The sequence below is a fragment of the Hylobates moloch genome, unplaced genomic scaffold (assembly GCF_009828535.3).
Source record: "Hylobates moloch isolate HMO894 unplaced genomic scaffold, HMol_V3 SCAFFOLD_22, whole genome shotgun sequence".
NCBI lineage: Eukaryota > Metazoa > Chordata > Mammalia > Primates > Hylobatidae > Hylobates > Hylobates moloch.
The window spans coordinates 37,083,641-37,097,891 of NW_026652297.1; positions in this window are offsets into that span (position 1 = coordinate 37,083,641).

Consider the following 14,251-nt stretch of genomic DNA (forward strand, 5'->3'; position numbering starts at 1 on the left):
ATAGCATGTTATGCCATGAAAGAGACAAATGAGATAGATTCAAGTTTCAAAATAACAATTGTTATTAATTATTATGATACAATTATATTAATTTTGTACCTATAATTTAAATAAAATAATAAGAAAAATCACTGAATAAAGGTAAAAATTTAAATAATTTAAAATCTTAAAATAATGATTATTGTATAATAAAACTGTAAATTTACAATTATAAAACTACAAACAATTTTATAGTTATAATATTTTGTAACTAATGAAACATTATATTTTAATGATTTTATTATCATTGTAATTAATACAAAGAAGAAAAAGAAAAACAGGCAAGATTTGAATAAGCACACTTTGTCAAAGATATATGGATAGCCAAAAAGCACATAAAATATGACCAAAGCCTCTAGTGTTTAGAGAAATGCAAATTAAAGCTAAAATGAGATTCTTCTAAATATCTATCAAAATGTCTGAGATTAAAATGACTGACTGTAGCAACTAGTGGCAGGAATGCGGAGGAACTAAAGTTCTCATACACCTCTGGCAGAAATGTATGATGACACAACCCTTTTGAAAAACATTTTGGCAGCTTCTTGACAAATTAAATGTACATATCCCACGTAAGCCAGCCAGTCCACTGCTGGGTATTTACTCAAGAGAAATGAAAGCGTATGTCCACACAAAGACTTGTATGTAAATATTTATAACAGCTTTATCTGTAACAGCCAAAAGTTGGAAACCACCCAAATGTCTATCAGCAGGTGAGCAGATAAACAAATTGTGGCATATACAGTGTAGATAGTGGAATACTACTCAGTAATAAAAAGGAATGAACAATTGACACATGCCACAACATGAATGATGCAAAATAATTACACTAAGTGAAAGATGCTAGACGAAAAAGAGTACATACTGGCTGGGTGTAGTGGCTCACTCCTGTAATCCCAGTACTTTGGGAGGCTGAGGAGGGCAGATCACCTGAGGTCAGGAGTTCGAGACCCCCTGGGCCAACATGGCAAAACCCCGTCTCTACTAAACATACAAAAATTAGCCAGGCATGGTGGTGAGTGTCTGTAATCCCAGCTACTGGGGAGGCTGAGGCAGGAGAATCACTAGAACCCAGGAGGCAGAGGTTGCAGTAAGCCGAAATCATGCCACTGCACTCCAAACTGGGCAACAGAGTGAGACTCCATCTCAAAAAAAAAAAAAAAGTGTACATACTGCATGATACAAAATTCTAAGAAAAGAAAACTAATTTATATAAAATTTTTTCTCTGTTATTCTCTACTGAGAGGGGATGAGGAGGATTACCAAGGGGCAAGGAGGACCTTTTGGAGGTGATAGATGTGTTTATTACTGGGATTGTGTTGATGGCTTACCAGGTATCTATGTAAGTCACAACTCATCATATGGTATACTGTAAATATGTGCAGGCTGGGCATGGTGGCTCATGCCTGTAATACCAGCACTCTGGAAGGCCGAGGTAGGAGAATTAAGGCCAAGAGTTTGAGACACAGCAAGACCCTGTCTCTATTAAATAAAAAAATAAATAAATAAATAAATAAATAAATAAATGCACTTTTTTGTATACTGAGTTTCATCTCAATAAAGCTGCTTTTTAAAAAAAGACATGATATAGCATAAAAGAGATTAATAGAAGAGATTCAAAAGTCCAGAGCACCAAATATTCAAGGTAGCTTTTCAAATCAGTGAGAAAATAATGATATTAGAGAAAATGGCTAATCATCTAGAATTAAATTTCTACTTCATACTATCAGCAATATAAATTACAGACTAATTTAATCTGAATTAACAATTTAAAAGATAAAAGAAACTATAGAAAAATACACAATTATATATCTGTTCTTGAATGGAAAAAATTTTCCATGCATAAATACAAAGACAAAATTTATATAGTAAAACAATGATTGATTTAATTTGATAACTTTTTTAGAAAGTTTACATCAAAACAAATTACAAAATTAAAATGCGAATAGCAGTCCGGTGGTCGTGGCTCACTTGTGTAATCCTAGCACTTTGGGTGGCCAAGGTGGGCAGATTGCCTGAGCTCAGGAGTTCAAAACCAGCCTGGGCAACATGATGAAACCCCGTCTCTACTAAAACAGAAAAAATTAGCCGGGCATGGTGGTGTGCACCTGTAGTCCCAACTACTCGGGAGGCTGAGGGGGGAAACTCCCTTGAACCTGGGAGGCGGAGGTTGCAGTGATCTGAGATTGCATCAGTGCACTCCAGCCTGGGTGACAGAGCAAGACTCCCGTCTCAAAAAAATAAAACGGCAAATAGCAAAGGGGATAATATTTGCCACAAATATAAAAGAAAATGATATATCCTTGCTATATAAAATGGTCTTATCTTATGAAACAGGGACTTAGTTGGATATTTCTATTTTTAAAAAGGCAAATCATATAAACAAGTGTTTTGCCCACCCATTCCCCCTCAAATAAAGAAAAAAGACAGGGATGGAGAAAGGAGGGAAAGAAAAAAAAAACTGAGTTACAAAATTCTTTGCAAAAGAGTAAGAGATTTGTTTCCTCACCTTGGTGGTGTCTTTATAAGTTGTTTTATTTTAATCTTTTGTTTTTCCATATTTTCAGAGTTCCTACAATGGACTTGTAGTACAGTACCTGGGTGATCACAAACATTATCTAGAGAGTAGAAAAGAAGTTCAATGACTCAGCATAGTGTTAATGGTCTTCCAGATGAAGGAAGGGACATGAACATGTGTCTGTCCCAATAAAGGTGGAGACAAGGTTTGTTGTGCACACGTGCGTGTGTGTGTGCATGTGTATAACAGTGAGGAGACTGTAATTAGCAGGAAAAATTGGGGTTGTGAAAGTAGACCACAGTCTTGTCATTGGACCATGACTCCCCAGGAGGACAGAGGACAAGTACCCTACTCCTGTGTAAATTCAGACTGCCAAGTAGAGCACTGAGAGTTGATGAGTACTTAAGAAATGCTTGCTTGATTAACTGGTAAAAGATATTAAAGGGGAAGATTTTATATCACATTCAAACATATGAAGAGAAATGTTAAAAATGTTTAAAGTTCCATTTCCAGTCTCACTTTCTAATCCTTGGTTCAAAATACAAGGGGTAATTAGACATCATCTGTGTAGTCAACATTATGATCAGGCTATATAAAATCATGAAACATCATCCTAAACTTTAAAGAACTTTGAGTTTAGCTGGGAAAATATGCTCACAGGAAGTAATTATGTAGGAAAAGAAGGCATCAAAAGGGCTTAAAGCAACCAATCACACAGAGTTTCGTTGTTGGGACCCCCCCGCTGCGCACCCCGCCCCGCTGATATCCTAAGTGTTCTCTTGATATCTTGGATTTACCATAGAGCCTAGTACTGTCTGTAAGGGCCTGGGCCTGTTCTGATTAGTGCCGAGTATCTGTTGATCTGCTACGTGCAAATGGGAAGATAAAACTAAATATTAGATTAGGGTCAATCTTTAAAACTCTTTCCTAGACTGTGATGGTATTCAGTGGTGGTTGACCATCATGGAATTGGGAAATATTTGTGAATGTGGCTGCAGGCTGCATGTCCTTTTTGTCTCTGACTCACGACTCACCCACTGATGTCACTTGTCTTCATTTCATCATTGGGCAGAATGCGTTCTAAAATGAAGAGACTAAAACCTTCACAGAAGCACACTCTGTCAACATCTAAGGAAAAATTTTGATGAGAAAACTGTGAGAACATTAGGAGGTCTTTAAATTGCAAGGGGAAAGTTCTGTTGGTGAAAACAGCTGAAATCCTATGGATTAAATCAACTTGTAAATAACGTATTCTTAGAGTCTGCAGTGATCTCATAGGCATGTTTAAATGCTGTTTCTTATGACTGCGGTTTAAAGTCATGGTATGGACTTTCAGTTTCATGAAGCTGGCCTGGGGGAAAAGAGCACGAGGTTGAGGTTGATGGCATTAACTGGAGCAACTGAGCTCCCATACAGACCTTCTGAACTTGCTCATTAGTGAAGCCACAGGATGGAAATTGTATAGTGTCCTTGACCAGAGCATTAGTTACAAGTTGTGAGAAGAGAAGAAATAAGTAAGAAAGAAAACAAATGATTTATAAAAATCCTCAGAAGATATAGTCCCCAACTGTTAGCACAAAGAAAGGATGTAAATTCATGGAGGACAGCAGTGGAGAAGATAAAGTTAGCAGACAATAAAAGGCCAAAGTTTTAGAACAGTAGTAAGTGTTTAAGAATATACATAATATATCTTCCTCCATTTGCGTTTTGTCTTCACCATAAATAGACATGAGTTAACGTATGTTTAAAGATTTATTTCCCTTTTATTGAGCTCACCCAACAAAAGTTTTTTTTCATCATGTCCTGCTTTTACAAACCAAGATCTAATTTGACATGATTACGTAATTGTGTGGCCATTTGTGCCCTTCCTTCTCCTCCTCCTCGTTTCTTCAAAGTAGAAAGCCTCTCTTTCCTAGAGCCTATGTAAAATATGTTAATTCGCTTAATAGCAATAATAATTTTCTTATGATAATTAATTTATCTATTCACTAAAGTGTTATTAAGGACCTATTAGTTGGAAGCCTCTGTGCCAGGTGTTAGGAATAGAAAAATTTATAAGACACTGTCTTCAGAGCTTTCAATCTAGTTGGGGATTCAAACAATTAAAGAGATATTAAAAAGACAGTGTGATAAGTACTCTGGAAGATGTGGCAGACTGCCAGTTGCCTTCCCCAGCTTAACATTTTCCCAATATTCATTAGGAAAAGAACCCTTTAATTGTACCCAATTAAAATACTGCATCTCCCAGCCTCTACTGCAGCAGATGTGGCTGTGTGGCTAAGTTCTGTCCGATAAGATATAAGTACACATGTTTGGTGAGATTTCCAGGAAGGATCCTCAAATGGAGATGACTAAGTCAGAAGAAAGTTCCTTTTAGCTTTCCTGCCTTCCTACAATTCCGATGCAAAAGCTGGACTATAGCAGCAATCCTGGACTATAGGTAACCTTGGGAGTACTAGGGAATTGGGATGCTAGTAACTTTCTAGAAGCACCAAATCAGCCCCAGAATGCCTCCTGCTGACTTCTTTTACATGGGAGAATAAGCATTTGTGCATTTAAGCCACTATAGTTGGATATTTGACCATTGCAGACAAAAGTAAGATCAACCAATAGAATGCCATTTATGAAAAAAAAAACAAAAACAAAAACATGGGAGTGGTTCTCCTCTCTGTTATGATAGGGAGAGGTCAGAGATGCTGTCCCTGAAAGTGACATTCACACTGAGACTTAAGGGAGAAATGAGTGAGCAAGGTATAGGAAAGTATTTAAGGAATATCATCTGAAGCTCTGAATTAGAAGCTATCTACAATATACTAAAAGAAGATCAGCATAACAGAAGTACAGGAATTAAGAAGAACATAGTAGGTGACAAGGCTGAAAAATCTCATAGATTCTCCATTTTGCAGAGACTTACACATCATCTTCAAGATAGTAATAGCTGCAGAGCAGAAGGCTAGAGCAGAGAAAGAACTTTGAGAGATACCAATATAGACATGGTTTCTAAAGTCTTAGGAGACAATAAGATTACCCAGGAAGAGTATTTAAAGTCAGGAGAGGGCCAAAGACAGAACCTTGAGATCCAACAATTAAAGACCAGGAAGAAGAGAGCTTCCTATCTTCTGTTTCTTAAAAAATAAATAAATAAATAAAGCATATCAGCATAATTCAGAGTCACAAATTCTAAGAAATCATGGGGCAGAGGGCAGGGGTGAGGTAGGGTTTGTTTTGTTTTGTTTTGTTTGTAGATAACCAAAAGAAGAAACGACTGATGCAAGATTTCAGGGAGGGTGAATAGCCCTCCTTGTAGCTTTGCCCTGCTAGAGAGATGGTGGGTGGACGATTATGATAATATTTACAAACAGGATAAGTCTACGTAAGCCCCTACCATTCTCAGTTTCGTTATTTGTAAAATGGCGTAATGATACTTACCTTTTAGAGTTGTTTGAAGAGTACATAAGAGATGGAAAAGGACTTTTAATTAGATAAGGAAAGCATAATCACCTATCTTTGATTGATTCACCCTTTTAAACTGATTAAAGCTTAGAAAATAATCACATATGCAGATTGACTTTAGTTTGTCCACCTCTTGACAATCAGTTAGTAGTATATATGTTTTTTCTATTTTCAAGAATTTTTGTATCCCCATGCATTGACTAATCTTGCCCCATCATAGATAAGACTAGAACAAAATATTCCTTTGAGAAGTCCTTGAGTTCCAAAGATTTACTATGAAGCTAATGAAACCTGCATTGCAGAGTCCTTCACTAGTACGGCCTTTTCCAATGTCTTGAAAGTAGTCCTAGTCCATGTTCACATGCTTACATGTTTATGTAAAATATGCAGGATAAGATAATTAAACTACAGTTACCTAAGATGGCAGTCTTTTTTTCACTCTGATTTTCTGTCCAAAATATTCCTCTTGTGGAAGTAGGTTTGGAATGGCCCTGAACATTTTTGGAATCTGAACTGAGAGAAAGTTGAGTGGAAGATACATTGATTTAAGGCATAGTGAGATGTCTGGTAAAGTTATTGTAAGGTATTCCAGCGTTGAAAAGGCTTCCAGAAATATGCCAAAACCGACTGTGTTGACTCACATGATATCATGCCAGAAAGATGAAGGGCCAGAGATTGTATGATGACCTGAGTTTGTCCTAGTGCAACAAGCACCAATGGCATGTGAGTGTTAATGGGACAAGTTTTGAAATACATGGAGCCAAAAGCTAGCCTGTGGAAAGTTCTAACAGACATTTGACATGTGGTAAGGTAACCAGGAGACTCAGTTCCATGAATGTCTAGTCAAATGGAAATTTTCTTCTCTCAAGAATAAACATAATAATTTCGTGTATGCAATTCTAAATTCACCAAATTGTGTTTTCTTTTTCAATGGCAATTTCAGGAAATTAAATGATCACAATCCCCATGTTTCCAGGGACCAAACCTGTAATAGTCCCACAGACAGTGAGTGTGTCTATAACAACTAATATAGGAAGAAAAAATCAAAGACGTTTGCTGAAATTTGACAATACCTGTAAACCTTTTTAGGACATTGTCAAAATAAGTTGTGAAGCTGAAAGAAGTTTACTTAAGTATTAATAATAAAAATTTAATAAACTATGCTAAATACCAATTCTCCTTCTATTATCTCTATAGAAAAGATTTTACAAAATCATTCTCAGATGTAGAAGCAATTTTTAAAAATTCAGCCAAAAAATAGTAGGGTGAAAAGTATTATAATGATATCAAGTAGTTAATTAATAGCATGTTCTTTTTCTGAATTTTATGATGCCTGTGGCTTTGACAGCTTTAAACATTTTATAATTGGTGGAATTTCTTTCGTCGTTTTACAGAAATATTCAGTTTTGTACCTCATAATTTGTATTTATAATTTTGTATTCTTCTTCATGAAAAGGGCCGTTGAATTGTGTTTAACTCATGCCTCACCAAACCTGAACCAGCATTTTCCTCTGTGTTGAATTTCTATTGTCTGCCTACAGCAAGGCCCAGGTCTTCCTGTAACAGTTGTCCCAAGTTCCCTAAACCATCACCAGGGAGTCAGCAGTTAATGATATGCTCAACCTTCCTGCAATTACAGATGGTTGGGATAGAAAACAAAGCCTTAAGGCCATTAAACTCCTGAGGTTTTGACTGGTGATTCGGAGGTAGAGCTGGCCCTGGCTATATCTGCCATGTACACAAGAACCAAAAATACCACACTTCATTTCAGAAGATCCAGATTTGATCCCACCTCTGCCACTGGTGTATGATCTTCAGAAATGAACTTGGCTGTCCCTACTTCAATCCCCTTATTTATACGATAGACCTATTGTGATGGCCGGCAAGCTGAGGTATAGAAACACATATTATATAGTAAGGGGTTCTTCAAATGTAAAACCTGTTCTCAATTCCTCTTCTCTATCATTACCAAGGAGCCAATGACGCACAGCTACCCATGTACCTGCACTGTAGAGACACACCCTGAACAAGCAGACAACATGGCGCCACATCAGAGTATTATATTAGAATGTGTGTTTGGCGTTTCTTTAGCAGAGGGGCCAAGTGTAGGAAGGGAGCGGGTAGAAAAGGAGGACCACAGGTGGCAAGAGTCTGCCCTGACCCTAAGCTTGCATTTCCCACTGAACCAAACAGAAGCCCCGCAGGCATCTGGAAGTCCTTGCTTAGTGGGCTGTGCAAAGTGTGGGTTTTAGGGGTCTCAAGCCTTCATCCCATGTAGCCATGGACAGCATGTTCCAGGAAAACATTACTTCCTCACTTCATTACATTCCAAGTGACATTTCTGCATCCCTTCTTGACGAGTGTTGTCAAAAATTGATTGTCCCTCTCTTTGATTCAGCTCTGACCACAGAGATCAGTTTTGCATACTTGGGTATTTCCCCTTGGTGATTCAAGAGGAGGCACTTTCCTTAAGTAGCCTTGGAAACCTTGAGATAGCTGCTGCATCCATCTACTTTCATTGCTCAACTTCCTGTATGGTTTGCCACCAGGCTTAGGTTCAAATCCAAAATCAAAATCTTAACATGGCCACCCAGGCCCATGTGGCCTCAATAATACCCAGTTTTTGAGCTTCATCTCAAGCTTCTCTTCCCCTTACTTTGCTCTCCATGCCTGCTTCCAGCTCTTCTGCTTCCCCCAGTCCTTCCCCATCCCTCGTGTCACACAGGTTAGCTTCTGTGCCCAAGTAGGGTCCTGCCTCCTTTCACAAAGCTAACTCCCATGAGCTCTCCAGAGATCATCTCAAGTGTCACTTTTGTGGGAATAACTACCGTAGTGACACCCTGCTCCAGATTTGGTTAGCTTCTCCCATTCCAGCCCAGTTTAGATGGAATCATATTAAGTTGCTGGCATTAATTTATTATGACCTACAAAACCATCAATAGTGTGCAGTTCTCACAACTCCCTTGTACATTGCAGCCCTCATCAAAATTGTTATGAAGTAATTGATTTGAATAATGATTAATATCTGACTCCCTGATGGTTTATAAACTTTGTGGAAGTAGACAACATATCTATCTTGTCTATTGCTATTTAGCACATACTAAATACCACCCAGTAAATATTTGTTTAATGTTACTTATTTAACTGCAGAGATATACTTTTTACATTTTCTACATTTAAGATGCACACAGAATATGCGACGTTGTGGAGAAAAGAGCTATTTGCCAAATGGTTACTTGTTACTTTATTTTTCTAAGGCTTTGAGCATAAAATGCCATTATGGAATTACTATTTTATTACAATGGTATCTGTAGTACTTTGGCCCAAATGTTCTTTTTTGGTTGTGATGCTGCACTATGCCTGCGAAATACATTCTGGATGCGTGATGAGACTACTGAGACAATCACGATCTTGTAAGTTTCCTTTTCTTCTAAGATCAATATCAAGCAGAGATTCTCCGCTCAGGAAGAGTAGAACTTTTCACAATCTCCAGCCAAGTAAACACTCTCAAATTGCAACACAAGAGATTTTGCAAAATACTTGAAAAGATGCAATTTATAAAGCAGAAGTTGTACAGATGCCATGGAAGACCTAATGAAAAATCAGAAGAGATTGCAGCACAGATTTAACTCCTCTCAAGACAGCAAAAGCACCTCACGTGTGACAGATACTCATGAGAACATTGGGAGCCTGAAGCCCCACTTTCCAGACAAGGAAGGAACGACGGGTCTCCGATCACAGCAGAGGGGCCCTCATTAGACCAATCAAGGATTGCACGTGCCCTGTGCAAGGCCACATGCACATGGGGTATGCAATTAACTCTGCCCATGCTGCTGAAGTTTCAGTCCATTAGTCTGAGTGAATCTTGGTCATTTGTATCCCTCTTGGTGCCTCATAAACATATGCCTCATAGTCTGCATCTTCAAACTTTTTCCATACTGTAAAACTGTCTTTGCAAAATCTCACTACAAGCTGAAAAGTGATCCCTGGTGATGAACAACTGAGATGATTATTCACCTCCATAACTAGCCTTTCAGGGCCTCACTTTCTATATCCACCAAATGGGAAGAAAAATAGATGCCTCATCCTCCTCACTATGTAGCTGTGGGCATCTGTTGAAGTAGTGGCTATTCAAGTGCATTGAAATGCATCAGTCAGTACACAAATACAAGGGCTTCTGATAACTCACCCCAGAAGAATTTGTGTCAACCCTGAAGGGATTTCCTTCTTGGTATATGGGTATAAAAATACTGGTATAATTTCTCTAATGGGAATACAATGTCACTAGTTCCAGGGTCTTTTCATACATGGATGGGTTTTATGATAAATACCTCACCCACGGTGTTAACTTGGCTTTCCAACTAGCCAAACAGGCCTTTGTGGAACAAGGTTAGCAAATAGCATTTGGGCAAATGATCAAAAGGGTCTCCCTCTTTTCTCTCACTCCCTTTATCTCTCTTTGTAGCTCTCTCTGACTTCCTCTCCCTCCTTTAAAAAGTTATCACTGCTTTTTTTTTCAATTTTTAAAAGAAATTTTGTTTTAATTTTTTTAAAAAATGTTTTTTTCCATTATAAACAACAAACGGGCCCTTCAGAATAGTCCAAAACTTTAGAATGCAAAGATATCAAAAAATATGAAATAACCTAGATCAGAAAACAGATAAATGATTGCCAGGGGCCGGGATTGGGAGAAGCAGTTATTTACAAGGTGAATGAAGAAATTATGAGGGGTTGTGGAACTTTTCTATATTTAGACCTTGACAATTATATAACTATATACTTGTGTTAATCTTGTAGAACTGAACACTAAAAAGGGTGAATTTTATTATAAACAATTTTTTAAGAGAACAAAAAATGTACTATAATCCCACCAGCCAATAACACACTATTAACACTTTGGCGTACTTCTGACTAGTCTTTTTTTTTTTTTGCTGCTGTTTCAAAATGTCATTATGATCATATAATACACAAATATACATATATGTGTGCATATAGATATCTACAGATGATTAGATAGATGATTGATAGATGATAGGTAGATTGATAGATAATCAAACTCAAAACAAAATAGTTAATTCATGCAACTTGCACAAAAGGTACAAGAAATATACTATGAAAAGTCTCCCTCTCCCCTTTTTCCTTGGGCACCTAGCTAGTTTTCTTTTAGTTTTTACCTATCTCTTCTGAGGCAGTGTGTGCATATATAAGACAAAATATACATATACCTCTTTTCTAATACTAAGACACCAAATTCATACTTCTGCATCCTGCTTTTTTGCTTTACTTAACAATACATCTTGAAGATGCTTCCAAATCACACATATATAGATAATTTTTTGTGACTGATTTTTAATAGCTGCCTAGTATTTCTATATTTTAATGCACTGTAATTTATGATATTGTATTGACAACCACCCAGGTTGTTTTTAATATTTCATTATTACAAATAATAGTGCAATAAATGTCCTTGTACTTGTGAGATTTCTTTTCCTATATGGGTTATTTATCTTTAGTAGAGCTTCTTAGAATTGGAATTATGAAGTCTAAGTCCGCATTTTAAGTTTTGATAGATAAAGCTACATTGCCCCCTTTCAAGTTGTGCCAATTTTTACTCCAACTACTGATAGAACAAAGTGCCTGTTCTTGTATCATTATCAAAATTTTAATATTTAATTGTCTGATGAGTGAAAAATGACATCTGATAGTCCTGTCAATCTGGCTTTTAATGTGACTAATTTTCAACTTTTATTCATGTTTAAATGAATAAAATGTATATTCCCTTTACTTTTTTTTGAGACAGGGTCTCACCCTGTTGCCCAGGCTAGAGTGCAGTGGCGTGATCATGGCCCACTGCTACCTTGACCTCTGGGGCTCAAGCAATCTGCCCACATCTGCCTCCTGAGTAGCTGGGACTCTAGTCCCAGCTGTGTCGCTCAGCCTGGTCTTGAACTCCTGAGCTCAAGCAGTCTGCCTGCCTTAGCTTCATAAAGTGCTGGAATTACAGGAGAGAGCCAACATGCCCAGCCCTGTATTTCCTTTACTTTGAACTGCCTTTGCATATCCTTGGTTCATGTTCTATTTGATAGCCATTTCTTCTTAATTAGAGGGATTTCTTTTTTTTTTAGATTAGAAAAACTAGCCCTTTTGGCTATGAGAAGTGATTTATATTTCCTTTTGTGTGCTACTTGCCTTTTGTCTTTATTTGGCTTTTTTTTTTGGACTCACATTATTTATTTAAGATTTACGTAGTTGGATTTCTTTCTCCTTTCCCATATGGCCTGTCCCACTCCAATATTATATAGAAAAAAACCTCTGAAATAATGAATTCCTGTACTTTTATGGGTTCTTTTTTTATTTTGATATTTGACCCATCTGGAATTTATTTTGGTATAAGAATGAGGTAGATTTTCAACAACTTATTCCACTAAATCATAAATTAGTACACCTTTTTTCCATAAATGGCTAAATAGTAAATATTTTAGACTTCATGGATGATACAGTTTTGGGGCGGCTACTCAACTCGGGCCTTTTAGTGAAAAAGCAGCCACAGACAGCACAAAAACCAATGGGCATAACCGTGATCCAGTAAAGCTGGTGTAGACACACAGGCAGCAGGAGGATTTGGCCCTCAGATTGTGGTTTGCTCACCCTTGGTGCAGAAGATTACTTAATTATTCTAACAAAATTGATTGAGTAAATAGTTTTCCCCATTGATATGTCTTGGTTCCTTTATCATACATAACATTATTTTTTATAGGTAGGTCTTGTACAAAACTCTCTATTTGATTTCATTGTTCTGTCTTTCTATTCATAGGCTGGGTATGACACCGATTTGGTTACTATAGATTTATGTATATTTTTAACATTGGATGAGGCCAGTTGCTCCTCAAAACTCTTATTTTTCAGAATTTTGTGCAGGAATATCTGAGTATTTCTAATTAGATTAGAATGTCAGAATACATTCATGGACATATGAGTTTGGGGTTTTTAAAAATTTTTTTTAGATATCCATCACCTTGAACATTTATTATTTCTTTGTGTTGGGAACAATCCAAATCTCTCCTAGATGTTTTGAAATATACAACGTATTGTTAATTGTAGCCACCCTACTGTGCTATCGAATACTAGAGCTTGTTCTTTCTGTCTAACTGTATGATTATACTCATTAACCAACTTCTCTTCATCTGCCCCCACCTCCACACATCTCAGCCTCTAGTAACTACCATTTTACTCTCTACCTCCATGATATTAACTTTTTTAGCTCCCATATATGAGTGAGAACATGCAATATTTTGTCTTTCTGTGCCTGGCTTATTTCACTTAACATAATGACCTCCAGTTCCATTCATGTTGATGCAAATAACAGATTTCATTCTTTTTATGGCTGAATAGTAATCTATTGTATGTATATACACATACAACATCTGTATATATAATGTGTATATATAATGTATATCCATAATGTGTGTATATATACACATATGTGTTATACATATATTGTGTATATATATAGTGTGTGTATATATATAGTGTGTATATAGTGTGTATATATATATCTAGTGTGTGTGTATATATGTATATGTGTATATATATATATATATATATATAGCTCACTTTTTTTGAGACAGAGTCTTGCTATATTGCCCAGGCTGGAGTGCAGTGGTGCAATCTCAGCTAACTGCAACCTCCACCTCTCGGTTCAAGAGATTCTCATGCCTCAGCCTCCCAAGAAGCTGGGACTACAGGCATGTGCCACCATACCTAGCTAATTTTTGCATTTTTTAGTAGAGACAGGGTTTTGCCATGTTGATCGGGCTGGTCCTGAACTCCTGACCTCAGGTGATCTGCCTGCCTTGGCCTCCCAAAGTGCTGGGGTTACAGGTGTGAGCCACTGCATCCGGTCTCACATTTTCTTTATCCATTCATCCATTGGTGGACATTTAGGTTGCTTCCGTATCTTGGCTGTTGTGAATAGTGCTGCAGTAAACATGAGAGTGCAGGTATCCTTTTGATATACTGAATTCCTTTCCTTTGGATAAATATGTCATGGTGGGATTGCTACATGTTATGATAGTTCTACTTTTAGTTTTTTGAGAAACCTCCAAACTATTTTCTATAGTCGTTGTACTAATTTACATTACCACCATTAATTTATAAGAGTTCCTTTTTCCACATCCTCGCTGACATTTATTACTTTCTGTCTTTTTCATAATATCCATCCTTACTGAGGGAAAGAGGGTATCT